Here is a 17,185-nt window from a genome sequence, read left to right as displayed (position 1 = left end):
AGAATATTTTGTGACTGAGATTTCATTTTCCACTTCAAAAAGAAGACAAATGAAAGAGGCATTTGTTCATTTGATAGGTTCATCGCTCATGCTTTGAGAAGCAGGGAACTAAAAGTGGTAAATTTTATAGTTTATTCTTATATTTTCTCCTCTATAATATAAGGTATTTACATGATCCTATAGCTGCCACATCTGAAAACAGAACATTTCAGTAATAAATTTAGTTTTAGAAAGTCTCACAGCATTAAGTTGTCCCATTTCTATTGATAGCTGGAGAGCAATGCATAATGTAAGTTTGAGAGCTTTCTTTCAGCCAAATAATGCTGCCCACAAATGGAACAGGAACTGAATATAAATTTCTCCTGCTACAGTTCTGCTCATGCCACAAGACTAAAGCCTCTAAAGACCTTAGCCTTCATATTCCTATTCTTCAGCATTTTACTGACTTGCAAAAATGCCTGCTGAGCTCCACTGAGCTCCACTTCTCCACCACTACATGGTGTCTCTCAGGGATACATCCTGATCTCAGATTTATTACAGCTGTCACTCCTCTCCTGAGGGGTAACTGTTGTGTTCTCCCAGTAACAGGACTGTCTCCCACCTACACAGCCCATCCTACAGGTATGCCTTCTGCATGATCCAAAAGGAATTTTGTTCAAGGTCCAGCCTTGGCACAGGCATCATTTGAGTCCCATGCAGTATCAATCTTCTGATAGAAACAGATACTTCATTTTGTGTTTTTTTTTTTTTGTGGGGGAGATATTAATTTCAAAGATGTGTACAAACTGGTGGTAGAAAGGTGATTGGCCATGCTCCCTTCTGAAAACCACAGTGTAAAGACTGTCAGATAGAAGAGAGCCCATGTGAAGTTAAAATAAACTTGTAACAAGGGCACACATTGAGATTGAATGCTTAAGAAGAAATCAGAAATCATAACAGTAGATTAATAATAGTTTTACTAACAAAAACCAGACTTGCTAGGCCTGATTTCAGTTTGGCATTATTGAGTCACTGTTACTAGGAATAATCCCTTTTCTTAAACAATTGTTACACTACACCAACTAACAAATGACTTACTCATCAATACTGAAAGCACTGCTTCCTTAGAGGTTGTGTGATTTGCATACATACATCTTACACACATTTTTGTCTGTTTAGCTAAATCTCTGTGGCCTGAGGATTTCCCACATATGATTTACCTCTTTGCTGATCACTGATTTATTACAGTGTAGAGATGTCTACAGTGCCATTAATGCAGGACAATCCTGGCAAACCTCCTTCTGGACATATCAGGGGAACCAATATTATATCTATTATTACTGCCATGTGAGCAGCCTTTCTCAAGGCACACATCACACTGATGTACCTCCCAGCAAACTGCAGGGAGAAGTTAATTTATGATATATTTAGAAAATCACTTAAGTTTTTGAACATCAGAAGATGTTTGCTGGCTTACATATGGGATTTGGGACTTTATTTATAAGATGTCAGAAGATTTTTCATAAACATAGCTACACAATCTTAATATGCTATGCTATAGTTCCCAGAATATGTGAAACTTGAACGAGAAGGAGACAGGAACTGGATAGGCTAGACAACATCATGAGTTTAGATGTATATTCCAGTTAAAATCAGTGAATCATTTTTAAAGTAACAGCTATTGATACTATGCATTATTTATTACTGACCCCTTTGAAATCATCTCTCCAGAGTTTTATGCCATGTTAAATTATTTCCCTTTTTCAGAATCATCTAAAAAGACATGTCTGGCTGGAAGTGAGGGCGTGGAAAAGAGAACAGAACATATTTTATATGTTTTAGGCAAAAACCAAGGCTTATTTTCTTTTCAGTGCATATCAGAAGCACAAAGTACATCTAGTTTCCCTGCATTTGATCATAATTTAGCCCTTGCAGACTATTTACCTTATAAATTCATGTTTCTACAAATGCTTGTGGGAAAAGCCCTTATTCTTTCCATCCGCTTTCCACTTTCTGCCATTTCTATTAAGTTATTCCTGTCAGGAAATTCTCATTTTGTACTACATAATCCATGTAAAGGCAAGCCAATGTAAAATAAGGGAACACAGCAATAGCACCTTTGCTTTCAATGAAGGAGGAAAATCCTCAGATTACTTTCCACAGTATAGCGATATATTTACCTGTTTTTCTAGTTAATTTTTACTGACAATTGCTCAGCTATCAGGCTGCACCACTGCATCTCTTCACTTGCATTTAATTTTAGCAAAATATTCTTTATTTTGCTAAATGCTTTAATTTGAAGCCTGTTGTTTAAATTAATAGACTTTAAGATCAGCAACCACTGGAACCTTTACTAACAAGGCATTCTATTGAAGTGAGAAATTTAACAAATTTCTTAGTAAATATCCTAATAATTAATTATTCTCATGTTTTAAAGGCTTGTTGCTTGTCTTGTCCGGTTTTATCAGATTTTCCTAGTTCTGTATAGTGTTCTTGTCACCACTGCCTTTAGCTACCATTTCCCTCTCCTTCAATCCTATAACACAGGTAACTATTGAATTAATCTGTTAGGTGTTTGTCACAAGGTATGACCTACCAACTGTGGGCTTCTACATGTATTCAAGAATTTGTGCACATAAATGCATACCTGTATGCAGGGAAATCTTCACGTGTATATTCAAAGAAGGGAAGAGACCAGCCTCATGTCAGTGCCAGCAGCTCCAATAGTTAGAGACAAAAGGCCAGAGAATTGCCTCCAGGACTGAAAATTAACTAGGTGGGGATATGATTAAAACAAGTACCTCAGTGACTGTAAATTGTATGACTACATGAGTATCATATTTTTTCATTATATAGGTATGGAATACAGTATATTCCCAAGAGTCTCTTGGAGTTTTTTGGTGCTGCCAAATAATCTATTAGTGTTGGTTTCACACTGTTGAAGCTTCGATCTTGTTTTGTTGTTCTGGAGAGGCCATGAAGAAAGCTCAATAATGCAGAAAATGTAGAACATATTGTCCTAAAATCTCCCTCATTATTAAAACTACAGAGAGAAACATAGGAAATCAGAGGCTGAAAACACAGCTGAAAGAACTGAGAGTTGAATTCAACCACCAGTGAATTGCACTCCCACACACGTACAGCCCCAGACAATAGGCTGATTCAAGACAATGAATGCAGAAGAAAAAAGTCACTATTCTCTCTTTTCTCTTTGCAATGCTAATTCTTTTCCTCAAATTGAATGCCTTAGAAACAGATCTAGTGTTTAAATCCTTTCTTTCATAGTTGATAACATGAAATATGGTATGATATCACTTTGATTCCATCTTGACTCTGAACAGAAACTTTTTTCTAAGAGACATGTGCATGTTGAATTGGTGTCCTGAATGTATCACCATATCAAGGCAAAACCTCCTGAGAGATACGAAACACACCTTCCTAATGATGCCACTGTCTTATAATAACTAATGTGTGAAGGATCTGTTACAAAGGAGTGTAGTGAGACACCAACATTTTTCAAAAAGGTACCTAAAGACTTTTTACACACAAGATAAAGGAGTCAACTATTAGTCCATTATTTTTAAAAATGTGCACCCATAATAACTAAGGGCAGACAGTGCCCTCAATTATTATGGGTGCCCTACATTGGCAGTACCAACAGCATCCAGGTTGGCCATGCAGTCTGATCTTTATCCTGCATCCATCACTGCATGGTGTGCTATGTAGTATACAATTTAAGCCACAGGTATTTTCTCAGAATACCTGTCTTTACATTTTGTCCTTATTTCTGACTGGCTGGGATCAAATTTTATTCCTTCCCCACCTGGGGGTGTGGCCTATCTAACCATCAAAGCTCCTTCTTGGGGAAAGAGGGAGAGATGAGCACCCTGGATGATGTCTCATCTCAGATCACCACATTAGGTGTGTAAAATACATTGAACAGTTTGTCTTTGGAGATGCTTATCTCTTCTCACTGACTAGAAAAGGATCTTTGCTTGACAAAGCAGCCCTTTTATCTGACAGAAGTTAGATGAAAGGAATCTCAGGCATATGGGCCTAATTGGCCTCTCCCTGTTTATTATAAAGTGTCATATTGGCCAGGTCTCAGCCAATGTTCTTTGTCTGAAGCTCACCACAAACATAGAGGTGCCTTTTCTCAGAGCTTGCATTAGGAGATTCCATCATGTGTGTGCACTTCTGGTATGCAGAGAGTGATGTAAGCCTGGCTTGGCAGAATCTTCATAGTTCTCCCCTTGGGAGACTTAATTTAGTGTCATTTACTTGGCTTCCTGACATAAAAGGGGACTCAAGAAAGACAGCAACACCTCTCAAGTAATTAAGCAAGCAATGCCTCCAATCTGATGAAGTGACAGCCTATTCTTCCCTTCAATTTCTCAGTTTAAGCATAAAACATGGGTACAATCTAGCAGCAAGAAGGCAAACAGCTGTAAATTACAAAAGTGAAGCATAAATATGTAAAGATTTATGTAACTTGCTCATGTTTACATGTGTGTTTCCTTACTGTTGTTATTTTTGAGATTATGAATGGCAACAGATTCCATAGCTGCTCAAATTAATAATGCAAGGACAAAATTTTAGTCTAGAAAGGGAAAAATGATACAGTTTCCATGGAAAGTGATTATTGCATGAACAATGATAAAAGCAAATGAGAATCAGCTATAAATTGATGCATTGCTGTGTTCCTCGTCCCCCAACTCAAAGAACAAATATAACATATGGTCTTTTTATAAATATTTCGGAAGTAAAGTGACTTCTGGAAAGGACTGTAGTCTGAGATATGCATAGTTATCAGCATTTTAGAAGATCCAATTTGAAACATCTGCTAACTCTTGAAAGAGCTATGTTTAAACAAAAACCAGTCCTTATTTAGGAAGGTTGTATACTCAGAGTTTTACATTCGCCCCTCTTTTCTGCAAGGATAGCAGGAAAAGAAGAGAGTTGCACCAGCATTTTGCTCCACCTTTTCCAGGTCCAAGATTTAAAGCTTTATGGTGAAGAAAATCAAGGTGACAGATGCAAAGAGACAGTAAATTACTGACACACTCTTCTTCAGTCATGCTTTGAAGTGCTAAAGAATTCAGACCAAATCTCAGGCATGAAAGCTTTGTGAGAGGCAAGCTGCAATTTGCTAGGCCAGTGGAATGTAACAGATATATTTTAAAAGAATGTATTTTTTCAAATCTTGGGATTTGGGAAAAGAAAGAAATTTTGAAAACAGTAAATGTTTTTGACCTCTGCAATGTTTATGTTTTTGGTTTTACTGTTGTTATCAGCATGCAGTTGCAATCCCTACAACTTGCACTTCTACTAACCTTCCAGACAGACTATAAATATTTAACAGTTCTTGCAAGTTGATTTACATAGTACTTACAGGGGAAATAATACCTCACTTTTGAAAAATGTGTGCACAAATATAGTGCAGTGTAAATAATTAATCAAATATAACAACAGCAAAATAATAACAAGGAGAAAATACTAGTTTTCAGAAGACATACTGTCATCTTTATATAGATTTTTGGAAACACTTGTCTTTTACTTTCTATCATTATTTCTTTCTCTCTTCCTTCCTGTATGCTTCCTCTAATGAATTTGTCATTGCTATCATTATAGCATGAATTTCAATCAGAATTTTTTTTCTGAAATGTTTTGCACACTATAAGTAAAAATCAGATCCATTTAGAATACTTGCTGATGTTTCATGTGTCAGTCTGAGTGATTAATTCTAATATGAACTTGGATCATGCAATGGGATCACAGATGGGAGCAACTTCTTTCCTTTTTGACGTGGCACCAAAGTCAGGGTAGATTGTTGCTAGTTCATGGATCTGTACAATTTGATCCAGGTTGTGAAGCCACCAGAAAATTTTTCAGAGTCATCTAGCTCTGAGAAAAGCTCAGAAATTCAAAATGAATGATTTACTTCACCAAACAATATTAACACTTAGATCTTCAGAAATGTCTGGGGCATTGGAGAAATGCAGGAGCTGCCACATCCCTCGTTCTCCCACTATAAGCAGCATCACAGGAATTTCTGTCTTTGTGTGTGATGCTTGCAGAAATCTTGTTTGAAAGTCCAGCAAGTGGTGCATTAGAATCATACAGTTTGATAGATAAGGGTAAAATAAAATTGTCATGAAAAGAAAATAACCAGACAGAAGGAAAGGTAGAGTCACTAGAGCTCTAGCAGGGCCCAGGCAATGTTCTGCTTAAAATGTCTTTCTGACAACCCTCTAAATGAATAGTTGAGAGAGACAACTGTGTTCATCAAAGAAAGGACAGAGTAGCTCTCAAGACAGTAAAAACAGAGTCTGAAGTATCTTCAGCCATGTTGCTAGGTAAGAAAGAACACATTTTAGGAAAGTTATATAACTGCTCCTAGAGAGAAGATCACAGAAGTCTAAGCTAACTTAAATATGAATTCAGGAAGGAACTCTGCCAACGAGTGTGACTGTCTCTATATTTCAGCTTCTAGTTTTTATGTTTATTAGTATTTTTTCAGCCTGCTAATTCTTCTCTTTTGCTCTTAGAAATCCATTTAGACATTTTCCTGTGAAACTTGCTGGACAACTTGGATGAAAAAAAATATTTTTAAATAGGACACTATCCTACACATCTTGGTCGAAGCTACTAAAGAATTAACAATTAGTTTTCCAAAATAAATCTCCAGGAATATGTAAAGGAATAGATTTCTCCTTTGTCTAGTTTGCATCAGAGAATTTATCCTCATCTAAGTTTCATATACTTCTCTTGAGGAGATGCATCAAATCCTGTGCTGTTCATGGGAAGTTCATAGGATAGAGTCATTGAGTATCCTGAATTGGAAAGGGCCCATAAGGATCACCAAAGTTCTTCTTCCACTTTGCTGTCTTCTATTTTCATGGAAAAAAGAACTAAAACCCCTTCTTTTTTTAGGCTTTTTTTTTTTCTGGTGCAAAACAAAGCGATTTGAAAAATCACATACAATTTTCTCTGTGATGCTTTCTTTTCCATCTGATTATTATGGTACTTCTAATAATGACCAAGTGAAAGTCATAACCTCACTCTTACCTCAGCAGGAAGGCAAAACCTTCAAGGTAGGACAGATCCATCTGACATAGTAGCAGGAGTCACAACTGCCTTACTATTTCTGTTCAGCAACTGACAGAGCCAGAGGACACAGCTGTAGCAAGGGAAATTTAGGTTGGATGTTAGGAAAAAGTTTTTTACAGAAAGGGTGTGGGAACTCAGCGCATCACCTCGGATGCTCTGAGTCCCAGGGAGACCCCTTGGGGGGCTCAGAAGTCCTGGAATGTAGCCAAAGGCACCTGGTGGCTTGATTTTGACCCTTCAAGGGTCGTGCTATCAAAGCATGAGGGTATGGAAGTTTCAGAGGTTTGAATGGTGTAGGGCAGGTGTTTTTATAGAATAGAATATAGGTTTTAAGGTTTTGGTACAGGGGGGTCTAATGGAGGCAAGATGGAGGATTCAGGCCCGACCTCATGGCTTTTCTCCTTCTTCTTGTCATCCATCTTCTCTGTGATGTGTGCATTTTAGATTGGTTCATACTAAAGGTGCACTGTTTAATAAAGGTGATGGGTATTGGAGAAAAATTGTAAATATCACATACGCAATTATCAGTATAAGAATGTGCGACCGCCCTAAAGGGGCAGAGAGTGCTTGTGGCTGCCTTGCTGGTCAGATCTCGGCTGGGCAGAACAAAAACCTTAGAGATAAGCTTTAATAAACAACTTGAAGACTGAACTATAGAGGAGTCCAGACTCGTCTGTTCATCGCGGGCTGCCTGCGAACCGTCCCACGCGAACCACCCTCCGCATGTCCGACAGAGACACACAGCCGATCGGACAAAAGGGTGGTAAAGTACTGGAATTTTCTGCTCAGTGAAGTGGTGGAGTCACCATTCCTGGATGTGTTTAAAAAAAGATTGGATGTGGCCCTCAGCGCCATGGTTTACTTGAGGTGTAAGGGATGGGTCGGACTTGATGATCTTAAAGGTCTCTTCCAACCGACTGGTCTTGTGATTCTGTGATCCATGTCCCTGCACAATTTTTCTGAATGGTGCATCTATTTAATTAAATAAAAGAATATCCTCAAACAACAGATGAAAATTTACAGTTTTATATTGTAAGAGGAAACAGTGTTTGAACAACACTCAAAAGGTGTGTGATCTGGATCCACACTTTGCAGTCAGAATTAAAACTCCCCTACCTTCCTTCTTTCAGGAATTGCTATGGCCACAGACAAGCTCTCTATCCGTTTCCTAAAAAATATTTTCAATAATGGGACATTGTGCTGACTCTGCCAAAGACCCACAAAATTTTCAGACAGAAAATTTTCTGTGGAGTGGTGTTGGACAGCAAATATCTTAGGTACCAATGCTCTACTAGTAAATTAAATAATGGCAGGTAACACTCCCATTCAGCAACATTCAGTCATCCAAACTAGTAAATTGATAGAACAATCCTTATTTTGATCCAGGTCAATTAGAAACAAATCAAAAGGCTCCTGAGCATTTGTAAGGACGTAGAATAGGTAAACATATCCCAGAAATGTATGGAACTATTTCCAGGATTTCCAAGGCAGCCCAGAAATCTTTGTATCATACTTTGAAGCCTATTTGAAAATCTTAGAGAGTTTATTCATTGGGGAGGGGTTGTGTTTTGTTTTCTTTTTTGTTTGGTTGGTTTTTGATGTTGTTGTTTGGTTGTTGTTTCAGTTAGTTGGTTGTTTTTTTCTGAAAGAGTAATTTGGTGCAATAACATGCCTCCAGAAACTATGAAATAGACATAGATTTATAAACTCTATAAATTTCAATCTCATCTTGGCTTCCTGGTCTTGTGCTCTCAAAAAACTCTAGGTACAGCCATGCCTAAATTTTGTACTAAAAATTTCTCTCCATAACAAGTCTTTCCATTTGCATCTGAACTTACATTACAATGACCACACTCATTATCTGTAATATCAGCAAAATGGAATAAGAAAATATGTTTACAGTTAACAAATAAAAGGGAAGGTTTCAAATCTCATTGCATTATGATGTCTTATGGCAATACCTTCATTCGAATAGCATGTGCTAAAAGACAAGCCTAAATTGTTTCAGGGTATGATCAGAGAATCTGAATTTTTCTGCCTAGAAGAAAGAAATCATATGGATACAATCATAATCTAAAGTCAGAGTATTCATATCTGGGTCTGTATCAAAAACCTTTTCCTTATTTTTCATAGTATTTTTCACTACGTTGTTGCTATATAAAAGACCTAAACAAACAATAAGGAAACCAAGCAATAGTTGTAACTATGTACATATTACTCAAATATGTACAAAGTGATGACAGCTGAAATAATGCTTTCCCATGGCTTTGTTTTACGTTTTTAGTAACATGGCACTTGTGCTCTTCATAGAAATATGGCACAGACAGTTATTGTCAGGGGGGCCTCCTTTCTAACCAGTGTTTTAAAGTGTACATATTAGGGGTTTTTCTGTTATAATGAAATGTTTTCCCAAATACTACCTTATATGCTATGTTTTAGTTATGCTTTTGTAAAACATTTGTTTGCAAATGACTATAGAAAAAGTGAAGCATACCCATAATGCTACAAACCTCAGCACAAACACAACACTTAGTCTTTGAAGACTTGAGATTCAAAATGCAGTGTTTTTGAAATACTGATATTTCAGAGATAAATGCTTAAGGCCTATAGACACACTAACTACGTGGTGTTTTCACACCTGCGATGTTCTCACAGGTCAGAGAAGTCTTAGCAAATAAGAAATACTCAAGTGTAGCATGAATTGAGACATCTGAGCATGACACGCTTTATCCCTTTGCTTCCTGGGTGAAATACTAACACTTCTGAACTCAGCTTTTAATCAAGAATTTTGTCCTTGTTTTTCAGAGTTTGAGCTTGAGTCACCCATTTTTACTCCCTGTGGAAAAAAAAAAGTGGAATGAAATGTTGATGAGGGAGAGGAAATTAGCTTGCTTAGCAAGGCGTGAGGTATTCTCTGCCCACAGAGGAGGTTATTGCAGGGTAGTGAACTAAGTCTGTGTGGAAGGTTCCAGTGTGGTTCTGTAAGAGATCCCCTAAGGATGGTAATGTAAGCCTGCACTGAATTGCACCACCTTTCAGATGAGCTGTGCTGAAGCTCCCACTGGGAAGGACCTCAATTACAAGGTCATGCTGCAAAGCTGAGCCACCAAAAATGACACCAAACTCTGTGGCTTCCTGCCAGTCTTTAGAAATCAGAAAGGAAACAAACTTGTCTGATGTTCCAAAGATCATGATCCTGACCAATATCGGAATAAATTTATAACACATATAATGAATGCATGAATTTATAACACCTTTTAAATTCAGCTAGTGTATTCCACTTGAGTACCAGAGTTTTAAAATTTAGCATGATGAGAACAAAGACAATTCAAGAAAATAGATATATAAATTTAGCCCTGGTAAATAAACAAATTACTGGGCTTTCAGTTACTAATCACTTTAACTGCACTTCTCTAATTCATTTGGCTGGATCAACTCTAGGGAATTGCCAAACAAAGACAGAGAGAGGAAAATGTTATTTCACAGAGTGCCTTGTGATGTACCTAATAAATCCAGTCCTGCAGCTTGACTGCTCGCTGATGACAACAGGCCAGGCCTTCGATGTCATGACCCCTGATGGGCTAAGGGGCATGACTCTCAAAGGGTTAATCTTTTCCACCTGTTGCTGACCACAGAGCAAGCTCTCTTGGCAGGTCTCCTACCAGGAGAATGTGGCCCCTGACCTTTGTGGGAGTGGGATGCTGCAGTAGAGGCTCTCCCTAACAAGCACTGCAATCTGGCACACTTGCTCCAGCTCTCCAGTGGCTGACTCCAGTGGTAAAACAAGCTGTGAATCTGCAGTCTGTGAAGTGAAAGGCAAGGGTAAAGATGGGGCACAACCCCCAAAATATCTCAGTCAGGTCACTGTGAGGGTTACCATGAGCTGCATGTGCTGGTTTGAGCTCTTCCTTATGAAAATATTAGAACAACTCATTCTGAAACAGGCAAATATAATAACTAGAAAAGTCAATAATATTGAAATTGAGATGAAATTTTAGTCAAAAGCAAGCTTTGGATGTCAAAGCTGTTGGTCTTCAGAGTCAGTACAACTGTTCTGATCTACTGGATGCAAGCACTCAAAAAGCAAAGGCGTAAGACCATTCTCACAATGTAGCCACTATAAATATAGGGAATGTATTCTGATGATTCAAGGCACATTTATGAAAACTAAATTCTTTTTCTTCCCTTGTGATTAGTTTGGATCTGAAGCCTACCCTCCTGGGAAGGGAGTTCCTCAAACACCATAAATGTTTTACTTATAGAGTAACAGATGCAAGAGCATCTCTGACATCTGCTATTTTTCTGCTTATGCCCTTTGTTGCTTTTCTACTCAACTGCTTCACTTATTTGAGCTTTTTCTTCCTGTGAAGACATTTTTGTCAAGTTTTCTTGTTGACCACAAGAATGTTCCACAGAAAAACCTCTGTAAAAGCTCTTTCATCAGACTGTCTACCAAGACAAAGCTTGTACCTGTATTTGTAGCACAAGCCTAGGATGTCTTAAGCTTTCCAGGCACTGAAGGTTGCAAGTGACCTTGACCAAAACACTCCAGCTACAGCCTTAAAAGTGCTTTAGTGTTCTAAAGCCTCCTCTATGTTGCCATGTGGTAGAAGTCTCATCTCTGAGACAGAACTATATGTATATGTATTGTGATACCAATGTCAACACAGTTGGGGAATTTGAATCTTGAATTAGGAAGTTGTGAAATGCAAAGGGAACGATGTGTAAAATAATCTGTCTGATCAGATACAGGCTACCCTCTCTATGGTGAGAGGGGCCTAACTGTGGGAACTTTACCCATGAATTAGCCTTCAAAGGCAGCTTCCTGATTCCAACATGCAGGAAACAGCAGTAATATCACAGAAAAGTACATATCCCCAACAATCTGGGTTTGAGCTCACAATATTTGAATCAGGGTGTGCAGCATTAAGAAACACATATTTGAACATTGATACTCTCTCTAAAGGTCTTTGAACATTCATTGTAGTAGTGATGTTTTTTGGGTTTTGCCTTTTTTCTAAGTTCTCCATGTTCTTCAGGCATATATGTATAACTCTGCCACCTATTGTATTAGTAGCTAGTTTTCCCAGTACTTTTCCATGGCCTTTCCCTAAGCAGAAAGACAAAATAAATCCCAGAGCTCCCAAGCCCTGGGAGGTACAAGGCCCCTATCCTATTTTGGTTCTTCCTGGGAAGCAAAGCTGAGAACAACTCTTCGACATACCTTTCATGGACAAACTACAACTAGTGCTGAAGGGGAGGCTCCAGAGAAAGAACCTGACCTGGGGGAGAATTGCATCACCACTCGTCCTCCTAACTGGTGCTTTTTATCAATTAGGCCAATTTCCTAAAACCAATAAAAATGTACCCACCCCTGAGGGGGGTGGGCTTTAGTGGACACATTTCCATTACTGCTCCTAAAAGCCTTCAAACAAAGATCCCCTTTTATATTAACTACTTACTAAAATTATCTCGAGTTTCTTTTCCAGGTTGAGAAAAAGGCAAGAGTAGGGGCCTGAATGTCCATCTCCTGGTGAGCCACCATACTGATGAGCCGTGTACTGCAACCCAGAAGCTCACTTTCTCTGCAGCCTAAATGTAAGACACTTCACTGAATGTTGGAGCTCAGTCTATATTACCTTTCTGACAGATGCCAAAAAAGGCAAGAGAAAAATCCCTAACACACGTACTTGTTCATCTTCCCTGTCCTTCCCTCCCTCAGTACTTGTGTATATGCATAAATGCTAAATCCAAAAATTGCTTATGGAAATCCCATCACCAAAGGAACTTAGAAAAGAATATGTGGATACAAGACAATGAACCATTGGAGATTTGTCATTTACTGCTCACTAGCTGCCCTTATGCCATGCTCTGCTTTCTTGCATGCACAGAACTTCTCTCATTCTGGCAGCCTGGCTGCTCATGGAAGAAGCACAGGAGTCCCCCAGTGGAGTTCTACCTGGGAATGTGATGGAAACAAGATCAGGATCAGATACAGAAAAACATGTCCATTAACACTCAAGTGAGGAAATTAACTATTCAATTAATGTATTAATATGACAAATTCTGTATTTCAAAGTATGCTTTAGTCATAATAACACTCTTTGTTTCTTGTTCTTCATCAAGACTTTCAAAGAGAGAATTAGATTTATTTCCTTTTGTATCTTGTGGGGTTTTACTGTAAGGTACTGATTCAAATTCCAAAACTGACCAATCAGTAGTGACACACTAGCAAGAAGTTCTTCTTGGAGAATATTAATTGCCATTTAGTTTAGCAAAGCAAATAATCACCTATGAAAAATTCCCTACAAATTTCTTTAGAAGCCTTCAAATATTTCCTACTTCAGACAGCATTTTCTTTACATCTGTTGAGGGCCCCATAAAACTTGCTCATGTACATATTTCTATAGAAATCAAGTGACCATTGTTTCCTTATGTCTGGTGTTCCAAGGAACAGAGGAAGCTTTCTTTCTGGTTATCTCTGTCAGGTTGGTCTTTTCTTCTTTAAGTTGGTGATCAATTGAGCCAATGTCTCTGTAAGTAGAGGTGGTGTTACATAAGAGACTGGTCAGCTATAAATTATCTGGAGCCCTACAGGACTTCCTGAAAGGCACATGAAGAAATAATTTGGCTTCATGTTGTCCTCTGTGGCATTCATCACTAATGGACCATGCAAAAGGGTTAAGGCTGTGATTTGCTGAAACCCACCTCAGAATGAACACTGAAGACCTAGAGAGAGGGAAGTGCAGAATAATGTGGTGAGGATCTGTTTCAGTTCTGTTAAAGCGTGATTATTCTGCAGGGTACTCATTCTGCAAAGAGAAGAGGAGAGCAGAACAGCATTGGTGGGTAAAAGGAAAAGAAAGTTAGGCTTCTCAGTGATAAATGCTGTGGATTTTGCTGTGATGACTACAGTCTAACAGAAAACTTTAAAGTAATGAAGAGGCAGAGAAATGTACTTTCAAAGAGGACAAACTGTCTTACACTTTAAACGTACAAACATTTTCAACCTTTGACATTCAGATTTATGTATTTAGTTACGATTGCAAATCCACACTGGAGCTTTCTCACTCATGTTAGAACCATTTTAACAAAATGCTAACTGCACTGATGAATCCAGTTGGAGAGATGACACAAATGCATGTTGGGAAGGCAAGTATCAGGTAGAGTCACCAGCTCTAACTAAAAGCAGTGTAGTCATTTGACTGCAACAGCTCCTAGCCTTGTCTTTGAAAATAAACAAAGATATACTGCTTCCACATGTGGGATGTTTCACTGCAGGAGGGATGGCTCTATGCTTTATCATCGATACATCACAATTGGGAGTTGGATGTGTGGAGACTTTTCTGATAATCTCTCAACCCATAGTCTGTTTATATCGACTGAAGGTTCTGAAGTAGCTGCCCATATAGATTTGAACACGATGGTGAGTAGAGTAATTCCAAAACAAGTTTCTGTGACAGAGTTTAAACCCCACCATAGCATCTGGTGACCAAGGACTTCCAACATACTATGCACAGATGTTTCCAGCTCTGGTAAAGAAAGGGCATTTGTTTTATGAAAAACAAGGTTTTTCTGCATCATTTGCAAAATGTAAGTGTCAAAAATGTCTCTGAATTATAGAAATTCTATGTCACATTTAAAAAAAGAAGAATGTTTCCATGTCTTTCTTTTCAAAGACTTGTAAAATTTTACATTTGAAGGAGAAAAATAAACTGTTATGCCTTAGGGAAGGAAATATTAATTTCAAACAATATTTAGAAGACTTCTTTGTAGTCAATACTCTCTCACATATATGCACACTAAATCCATCTCAAGTTTTTAGGAAATGCATGTTAGCCTAGGATGGGGAAATGTGAAATCAGGACACTCGTATCAAATACAAGACATGGATCAATTGCTAGCTTCACACTCAGGTTTGCAGATAATTACCAGTTTGGTATGAAATGATAAAAGGTCCCTCTGGAGGTTTCAAGATTATATAGATTTACAGCATCTGGATGGGTCTTCAGTTCAATGACTCTGAAATGCTCTGTGTGCAGAAAGTGTGCCTGTGATGAAAGGGGAAAATGTTAAGTAAAAGGATCTTGTTTTCATGGTAAAATTCTGGTATAGAGGCAAATACTTTTTCTAAAATTATATACACTTCTCAAATTGCATTATAATACTACAAAAAACAAACAACAAAACAACAAAACAAACAAAACGGCCATTTTGATAGTTTCCTTCTTAAAACCCTAAAACAACTAATTGTAATTGAGGCTAATTTGATCTTATGTCAGCCTTCTGACACATTCTAATTCCACTAATTTCATATATTGCAGAGAATAAACAGAATTTACTATAAATCTCCTTTGCAACTGTGTACTTTTTTTAGCTTATCTGGCAATAAGACTTTTGGAAGACATTTTATGTACTATTGCTTCTGATAGGAAGCATTTTATTGTTACTGGTATCTTCATTTTTACAGTACCATCTAGGTAATGTAATGTGAGGTACATTAAAGTAGGTTATGGGAAAAGAACTAGCTCTGAAATGTGCTGTAATTGCAGTGTTCTTATGACCTTGTTTTTCTGAGGCCAGCCAGAGGTAATCTTTTCCTTGCCAGCTCAGCTCAAAGCCTACTGATTTTGGGTATGCCTTGAGGTGTGAGGCAGCTTGTGGGCTACTGGGTTTGTCCTCACTTTTCTGCTGCCTGCAGCCAACATTCATACAGGGTGACAAGGACACAAGATAAATATTTCATTTTTTTAATCTTGTGTTCTGTTTCCTTGCCTTATAGCACTGGGTGAGAACGTCGTGGCAACAACTGCTTGTGTTATTTTTCTGCTCTGAAATGTCAGTTAATCTCATAAATCTCAGTCTACCTAGACACTGTCACATTTTCTTCTTAGTCCTACTGATCTTTGTCATCATACTGCATACTTCTAAGAGATAGACACATCCAAAGTTGACATAGAAGGGATGCTTCAAAGCACCATGAACTCTAGAAAACTATAACACATATTGCTGTGGAAAATGCACAAGGGGGGCTGTGTCCTGTGCCCAGGAGTCTGATGGTACACGTAAGGAAATCTCTTACTTCAAAATTAGAGGTAAACTGGTTGAGTTTTTCATTGCCTAATATAATGAGTCCCTTATCTTGATGTCTCAACGTCTATTCCAACACCAAGAAATGGCAAAAATAAAACAAGTTTATTAACAGTAATTATAAAGATTCAAATATTAAATATTAAGACAAAGATGAACACTGATTGGAAATGGACTGATAGGGCAGGAAGAATTGAGCAACTGGGTAGTCTCATCCAAGGCACATGACTGGGAGCCCACAAACACTGCACCATGATACTCATGGAATAGGACATGTTTTCTGTCAAGAAAAGCTCATTTTCTGAGCATTTTTTGCTCTGATTTTCAGTGTCCACATAACCAGAGATATGCCTACAACACTGATCTTCTTGGTATTACTGATACATCACTGTCTCTGACAGAATATAGATTATAGAGATCATCCACATAATACCTGAGGACTTTCTGTTCATGAAAGATGAGACCACAGACCATCATTTCTCTTTCCCTTCTCTTGAGTTATTCACCTCTTTCTGCATACCAACCTATTGAAAATACTACAAATGTAGCCAAGCTGAGAACTGTATTCTCAGAATTGTTGATGTTTCAGTGAGCTAGAAAAAAAGAAATGCTTCTCATTTGAGCTAAAAGGTAACAAAATAGTATTGGGATATTAGCCTAGCTGCAGAAGAGAAAGTAAATATTGACAATATGCTCAGTAAGAACAAAACAAGCAAATAAATAAACTCAAGCAAATAGAACTCAAAAGCCTTCTGAAGTAATAAATCAATTGGAGGGATTTTGATATATTTATGGTAAGAGTATTTCTTTCTAGTGATTCAGAATACTTTTCAGCTGCAGAATGACCAAGATTGCAAGACGTACATGAAAATAAAGTGACATATACCTGGGATTTTTTGCAACAAAGTTTTAGATAGTTCAAAGAAATTAAGACAGACTTTGTAAATGCAATGTACATTTGTGCTTTTTAGGTATGAAATGCCACAGCTACCTGCGGCAGTTCAAA

General features: G+C 37.9%; 1 long non-coding RNA gene across 1 annotated transcript in view; it reads left to right on the top strand.

Annotated features, from left to right (window-relative positions):
- LOC127059400 (uncharacterized) overlaps nt 1-12,890 on the top strand; it is a 32,492-nt gene extending 19,602 nt beyond the window's left edge. Inside the window, exon 4 of the long non-coding RNA XR_007777151.1 lies at nt 12,579-12,890. This is a non-coding gene — a long non-coding RNA (uncharacterized LOC127059400). The remainder of the gene's footprint in view (nt 1-12,578) is intronic.
- Nucleotides 12,891-17,185: the final 4,295 nt, after the last annotated feature.

This window comes from Serinus canaria, chromosome 3 (genome assembly GCF_022539315.1).
Source record: "Serinus canaria isolate serCan28SL12 chromosome 3, serCan2020, whole genome shotgun sequence".
In the NCBI taxonomy this organism is placed as follows: Eukaryota; Metazoa; Chordata; class Aves; order Passeriformes; family Fringillidae; genus Serinus; species Serinus canaria.
Note: the sequence above shows the minus strand (reverse complement) of the source record. Positions and strands in the feature narration are given on the sequence as shown.